Source organism: Myxine glutinosa, chromosome 5 (assembly GCF_964187855.1).
Source record: "Myxine glutinosa chromosome 5, kmMyxGlut1.1, whole genome shotgun sequence".
NCBI lineage: Eukaryota > Metazoa > Chordata > Myxini > Myxiniformes > Myxinidae > Myxine > Myxine glutinosa.
In genome coordinates, this window is record NC_136265.1 from 175,922,773 (window position 1) to 175,930,460 (window position 7,688).

Below are 7,688 nucleotides of genomic sequence, written 5' to 3' on the forward strand. Positions count from 1 at the left end.
CTTGTAATGGAGCTGTCTTTCACACTCACAAACACACACACACACACACACACACACACACACACACACACACACACACACACACACACACACACACACACACACACACACACACACACACACACACACACACACACACACACACACACACACACTACCTGGCGGTCCAACATTACATTCGTTGTCAGGATTGGGATCAGGAAACTGGAAGCTGCTGTAGCATTTTGAAAAAAGTGTTGCGTTATTGAGTTCCTCAATGTCACGTTGTTATGACAAGTACTGTTGTTGGCCAATCAGCATCAGCCATGTGTACCAATTAATGACGAGCACTAATCACGAACCATGTTTGAGTCGTGTAAATTGCTGAGATGGACTGATTTAGTATAAGATTTATTGCCTACTTCCTTATGTAAATCTCAACTCAAAAAAACAAAAAAAAAAGACATTACCTTCTCTGTGCTCATTCGTTTATTCATTCTTATTCGTTCGTTCGTTCTTCGACCACGTGTTTCTCCCCCATTTCCCCAGATAGATTGTCAAATTTCAACTCGTTATTTTATCGTCCATGCGATATTGTTTGATTATAGTTAGTTTTGGTTTGAATTTCCTGTAACTCGTAATTAATTAATCGTGTTCTGCTCCTCGTGTGTGGCCTTGTAGTTGTACCCCCGTCGGTGTTTTGTTAACTTAAGCGTGTTTTGCTTGGCTCTTGGTTTTTTCCCTTCTACCCCGAACATAATACTCTGTCTAACGTTCTAAATCCCCACCCCCTCCCCCCCCCAAAAAAAACAAAAAAAACAAAAACATTTATTTTCCTTTCTCCATGTGTACTGTTGTCTCATCCTGTATTTTCTGTCCAGGTGTGCTGTTCGCCCCACCCCCATTATCTCCTTGCCATCCACCGTTTGCCCTGTTCACGTGACTCGTGGTGGTCCCTCTCGGCTCTCCCCCCGTTGGTATTTTTGTGCATATAAGATTGTTCACAGTTCTGTTTAAATATTATTTAAATATGTTTAACCTTTCCCCTTCTGTGTTTTATTCAGTGGTATATTACAACACGCTGTTTTTCTTCCTATTTAAAAGGCTTTTCTCAATTTCCTCTCCAACTCATTCCACTTCAAAAAAAAGAAATTCAATATCTTATACGTCTCCCTCACTACATGGTCTAAATTCACATTCATTCCATCCCTCCTCCATCGTTCTGAATCGGATTGCTAACTTGAAAATCACAACAAACCCAATTTGTTATCAATGTTCGTCTTTCATTAATCATCCACTTTCTAAACTCCCCTCTTGCCCCTCCCATCCAAATCCCCCCCCTTGCACCTACACTCCTAAACTCCCCCCTTGCCCCTCCACTCCTGAACTCCCCCCTTGCCCTTCCCCTCCTAAACTCCCCCTTTGCCCCTCCCCTCCTAATCCCCCCCCTTGCCCCTCCACTCCTGATCTCCCCCCTTGCCCTTCCCCTCCTAAACTCCCCCCTTGCCCTTCCCCTCCTAAACTCCCCCCTTGCCCCTCCCCTCCAAATCCCCCCCCTTGCCCCTACACTCCTAAACTCCCCCCTTGCCCCTCCACTTCTAAACTTCCCCCTTGCCCCTTCCCTCCAAAACTCCCCCCTTGCCCCTCCCCTCCTAAACTCCCCCCTCACTCCTCCCCTTCAAAACTCCCCCCCCAATCCCTCCCATTCAATTCTCCCCCATACCATTCCTCTCCAATTCTCCCTCCTCCTCCTCCAAGCTGCCTCCTCCCCACTTCGTCTCCCTTCTATCTCATACCTCCACCCCCCCAAACCTTCTACTTTCCTCTGCCCCCCTCAAACAACCCCTCACTGTGCCTCATCCCTTCACCATCAAACCTTTCATCCTCCTCATCCTTCCCTTTCTTGGAACTCTTCTGCAACATCCGACACACTATCAACTGCTCTCCCTACCTCCCCCTCTCATCCTTCATCTTACCCTACTCCTCCCCTCCCCTGTCCTGTACCCGATGCTCCCCCTCTCTCTTCATTAACAGTATGGACCTCAAACATCCGGGGCCTTCGCTCAAACCTGACTGATCTCTCCATACAGGTTGCTTCTGACAATCCAGACTTGATCTGCTTAACAGAGACTTTCCTCCTTCAAGATGTCTCTGATTCCTTAATATCTCTTCCTGGTTACTCCCTCCTCCGGTATGATAGACCTGAGCCTCGGCCTGGTGGTGGGGTGGCTATCTTTGTCAAAAACTCTCTTCCTCACTCTCCTTGCACTGCCCTCTTTCCTCCTCACCCGCAGGAGTACCTCTGGTTACGGCTTCCTCTCCGCTCCCACCTTTTGTTCATATGTGTTCTGTACCGTCCCCCAAACAGTGATGACTCCATCTACATTTCACTGTCTGACAACATGGACCAACTTCTATCCACTCATCCCAACTCTCTCTTCCTCATATGTGGTGACTTCAACTGTCATCATGCCACCTGGTTGGGTGTGGGTTCCTCTCTCACCAGTCATGGCACCTCAGCAAAGGACTTCTGTGACTCACTGGGATTGACACAATCTGTCAATTTCCCGACCCGGATCTCAGCCAATGGAGTATCTTCTCTTCTAGACTTGGTTATGACAAACTTCCCTGCTAATGTCTGCTGCTCTTCTTCTGCTCCAATTGGTTCTTCTGATCATGTGCTTGTCAAAGTGGACATCTCTCTGGCCATTCTCAGAGAGCCTCCTCAGCGTCGACGAGTCTGGCATTTCACTCAGGCCGACTGGGACGGTCTTCAAGCAGCCATCAATCGTCTGGATTTGTCTCCCATCTCCACTGCCTCTGACATCAATTCTTCCTGGGAATTCTTCCAAAGCAAACTGATCTCTCTCATGCACAGATTTATCCCATCTCGCCTTCAATTGTCTTACCCTTCCTCCCGTCCATGGTACACTGAATCTTGTGGTGAGGCAGTTGCCTTGAAACAACTTGCCTTTGCCTCTTGGAAGGCTAATCCAACTGAAGGCAATCTCAGTTCCTTCCACCAAGCTCGGAACAAGTGTGTGTCTACCCTCAGGAGTGCCAGGAAGCACTATCTCTCCTCACTCAAGAATGAACTCTCAAACCTGTCTCCTTCTTCCAAATCCTGGTGGCGTCTGGTCAAATCCGTTTCTGGTGTTTGTTCCCCCTCCATCCCCTCCCTTACCTCAAATGGCCACACAGTTGACATCGCACGTGACAAAGCCGAATGCCTCAACTCTGTGTTCGCCTCAAAATCCTTAGTCCCAAACCCATCTCTCTCTGTTCCCACCTTTCCCAGTCGAACCCAACTGCTCCTGGACTCTGTGTCCTTCTCTCCTGACAAGGTGGAGGAGTTTTTGTCAAACCTCAACTCTGATTCTGCAACTGGACCAGACGGCATCAGCCCACGGGTCCTAAAATCCTGCTCTGCCGCTCTATCTCACCCTCTCTCTGTTCTTTTCACCCTATCTTTTGCTCAAGGTCATCTGCCAGCATCCTGGAAATCAGCTAACATTACCGCTTTACACAAAAAAGGTGCAAAAACAGATCCTTGCAACTACAGACCAATCAGCCTGCTCCCAATTATCAGCAAAGTCATGGAATCCATCATTGCTTTGGATATGAAATCTTTCCTCTTCTCTAATGGCTTGATCTCTGATCATCAATTTGGTTTCAGACCAGGTCACTCTACTCTGGACATGCTGCTTCTGCTGTCTCAACAATGGATGGAGGTCCTCAATGCCAAACAGGAAATCAGAGCTGTCTCCCTTGACATATCACGGGCCTTTGATACGGTCTGGCACCCAGCTCTGCTCACCAAACTCTCCTCCTATGGTATCCATGGAAATCTCCATGCATGGCTTGCGGACTTCCTCTCTGGTCGTAGTCAACGTGTGGCCCTGAATGGATTTCTCTCATCTCCCCTTCCTGTTCAGGCTGGAGTTCCCCAAGGAAGTGTGCTGGGCCCTGTGCTTTTTCTGGTCTTTATCAATGATCTCTCCGACTCTCTGGAAAATCCTCTCTATCTCTTTGCTGATGACTCCACTCTCTGCCGCTCCATTCCTCTTCCCTCAGATCGGCAGTCTGCAGCCTCCTCACTCTCTGAAGACCTGGACAAAATCACAGACTGGTCAAACAAGTGGAACATGTCTTTCAATCCTGACAAATCTCACTCTCTTACTATGTCTCTCCGAAAAGATCGACTGGACAACCCTCCCATCTACTTTCTCAACAATCCTCTCCAAGAAGTTCTGTCGCTCAAGCTTTTGGGTCTCACTATCTGCCATGATCTTTCTTGGGAAAACCACATTTCCAAGCTGGCCTCCAAAGCCAGTCGCCGACTGGGCATCCTCCGTCGTGCGAAGTCCTTCCTCGGCACACCTGAGCTCCTCACCACATACAAGGCTTTCATCCGCAGCTCAATGGAATACTGTTCTCCCCTATGGGCTGGTGCTCCTGCCTCACACCTGGCTCGGCTTCATGCTGTTGAATCCAAAGCTTTCAAAATCATTGGAATCTCCCGCGATGAAGCTATCTCTGAGGGCCTTTCACTCACTCACCGCAGGCAGGTAGGTGGTCTTTCTGTCTTCTACCGACTCCTCTCCGGCCTTGCTCCCCCAGCTCTCTCTGTGCTCTGTCCCCCAAATATTCCTACAGGTCGCACAAGATCTGCCAGCAACCCTCTGATGGTTAAACTGCCGAAATCTCGGCTCTCTGCTCACCTTCACTCTTTCATTCCTCTTTTCTCCCGCCTGTGGAACAAACTCCCACACTCCCTTCAATCCCTCTCCTCCCTCCAGGTCTTTAAAACAGCTGTTCACCACCATCTCTTATCTTCCCCCATCCATAACCTTGATCTTTTCTACACCCACTAATTCACCCCAGATCGACCTTGTTTGAAATTCCAACTTCTTTCCTGGAAATCCTGGCAGTGTCCATATGTTTATACCTCTCCCACCCCCCCCCCCCCCCCCTTCACATGCCTCCCCCCCAAAGCCCTCTCCCTTCCACAGATCTCTCGATGTCTCCATGTCTCTCGGTCCCTGCTCTCAAATGTTGTGTGTTTGTGTCCTTCCCCCTCTCTCCCCATCTTGTCTACCGCTCCCGATGTTATTTGTTTTATGTGTCTGTTTGTCTTTCTGTGTGATTAATGTTCGCTCTTTCACGAGCCTCGATCTTGTATACAAAAAAACAAAAAAACAAAAAAAAAAAGACCACCATCTTCCTAAAATAGGCAGACTTTATCTAAAAGTGGATATTTGAGAATAGACCAGAATTATACAATTGTCAGAGTTACTAAGCAAGGAATAATGTCAGATTATTGTCCCCCGTGGCACCGCGGAGCGAAAGGGGGACTATGGTTTTCCCCTCCGTCCGTGTGTCCGTCCGTCCGTCCGTCCGTGCGTGCATGCGTGCGTGCGTATGTGCGTGCGTAAGCGAAAGACCGCATTCTAATTTGGTGTATGGGTGCAACCCACGTCCAAATCCAAGATGGCCGCCGCCATGTATGTCTGATGCCATGTATGTCTGAACCTTGTGAGCGGAATATCTTGAAAAATAAGCGAAGTACCAACTTCTAATCTGGTGTGTGGGTGTATCTAGGCATAAGGAAGAACGCTCTTGAAAATTGGGTCGCCACGTCACAATCCAAGATGGCTGCCGCCATGTATGTCTGAACCTTGTGAGCTGAATATCTTGAAAAATAAGCAACGTACCAACTTCTAATCTGGTGTGTGGGTGTATCTAGGCATAAGGAAGAACGCCATTGAAAATTGGGTCGCCACGTCAAAATCCAAGATGGCTACCACCATATATATGTCTGAACCTTGTGAACGAAATATCTTGAAAAATAAGCGAAGTACCAACTTCTATTCTGGTGTGTGGGTGTATCTAGGCATAAGGAAGAACGCTATTGAAAATTGGGTCGCCATGTCAACATCCAAGATGGCCGCCACCATGTATGTCTGAACCTTGTGAGCGAAATATCATATCATAGCATGTTTTCTGCGTCTTCCACTTTGTCAACTCACATCACTTCCCCGACGGGGGACCTAGGCGTAACGCTCGTTTCTTCCTAAACTATAATGTTATGGTGATATCATCACCTGGTGAATAACCCACCTACTCTTCATAAAAGGTGATAACCCACAGACAGATCCTCTAGATTAATTAAGGGAACAAAGGAGGAACAAATAAGAGAGCAAAGGAGAGAACAAATAAGAGAACAAAGGAGGAAACAAAGGAGAGAACAAAAGAGGGAACAAAGGAGAGAACAAAAGAGGGAACAAAGGAGAGAACAAATAAGAGAACAAAGGAGGGAACAAAGGAGAGAACAAATAAGAGAACAAAGGAGGGAACAAAGGAGAGAACAAAAGAGGGAACAAAGGAGAGAACAAAAAGAGGGAACAGGGGAGAGAACAAATAAGAGAACAAAGGAGAGAACAAAAGAGGGAACAAGGAGAGAACAAAAAGAGGGAACAAGGGAGAGAACAAATAAGAGAACAAAGGAGGGAACAAATAAGAGAACAAAGGAGGGAACAAATAAGAGAACAAAAGAGGGAACAAAGGAGAGAACAAAAGAGGGAACAAAGGAGAGAACAAAAAGAGGGAACAAAGGAGAGAACAAAAGAGGGAACAAAGGAGAGAACAAAAGAGGGAACAAAGGAGAGAACAAAAGAGGGAACAAAGGAGAGAACAAAAGAGGGAACAAAGGAGAGAACAAAAGAGGGAACAAAGGAGAGAACAAAAGAGGGAACAAAAGAGAGAACAAAAGAGGGAACAAAGGAGAGAACAAAAAGAGGGAACAAAGGAGGGAACAATTGTGGATGCTAAATGAAGTTGAGAGATTCCTGTGCGTTGATTTTTTTTTTTAAACCTAGCATTGTTGGAGTATTGTATCTTGTTCAGATAAACAGTTTGAACTGTCCACATCTATGTCCAGGATTCTTTGAGGCCTAAGTAAATCCTGTTGAAGTGCTAACTGCGAGGGAAATAGTGAGATACTAGATTTTGCGTTACACTTGAGTTTTGCTATGTCTACACATACATTGGACACCCCTATTTTATGATGTTACGGAGTATTTTACACATTTTTAAAATACAAGGTCAAGGCTCGTACAGGAGCTAGAATATAGAATGGATCATGACGTAAAATAACAAAAGGAACAGTAGAAAGAGTGAGGGGGGGGAAACAAACCAACGACCTGTCTGTGACATAAACATGATAGGCCCATAGATTCAGCTTCGTCATTGGAGATTCTAATGATCTTGAAGGCCTTGGCTTCCACAGCATCAAGATGAGCAAGATGTGAGTCGAGGGAGTGCAGTACTCCATCGAGCTGCAGATGAAGGCTGTGTAGGTGGATGGGAGTTGAGGCATGCCAAGGAAGGTCTTTGTATTATGGAGGATGCCCAGATTGCCAACTTAGAAATGTGGTGTGCCCAAGGAAGATCATAGCTGATTGTGAGGCCAAAACGTTTGAGTGACTGAACGTCTTCAAGAAGATTGTTAAAGAAGTAGATCAGAGTGTTTGCCAGATGGCCTTTTTGGAGAGACACAGTGAGAGTGTGAGATTTGTCAGGATTAATCAACATTCCAAGTGTTTGACTGGCTTGTGATCCTATCAATGTCCGCAGCGAAGGAAGAGGTTGCTGCCTGCCTATCTGAAAGATGAGGAATGTTACAGCAGAGGGTGAAATCATCAGCAAAG

The 7,688-nt window shown here is 46.7% G+C and overlaps 1 protein-coding gene across 2 annotated transcripts in view; it reads left to right on the forward strand.

Moving 5' to 3' along the window:
* The window catches only part of AHNAK (AHNAK nucleoprotein), a 91,079-nt gene that overhangs the window by 62,663 nt on the left and 20,728 nt on the right, over positions 1–7,688 (forward strand). The window lies entirely within an intron of this gene.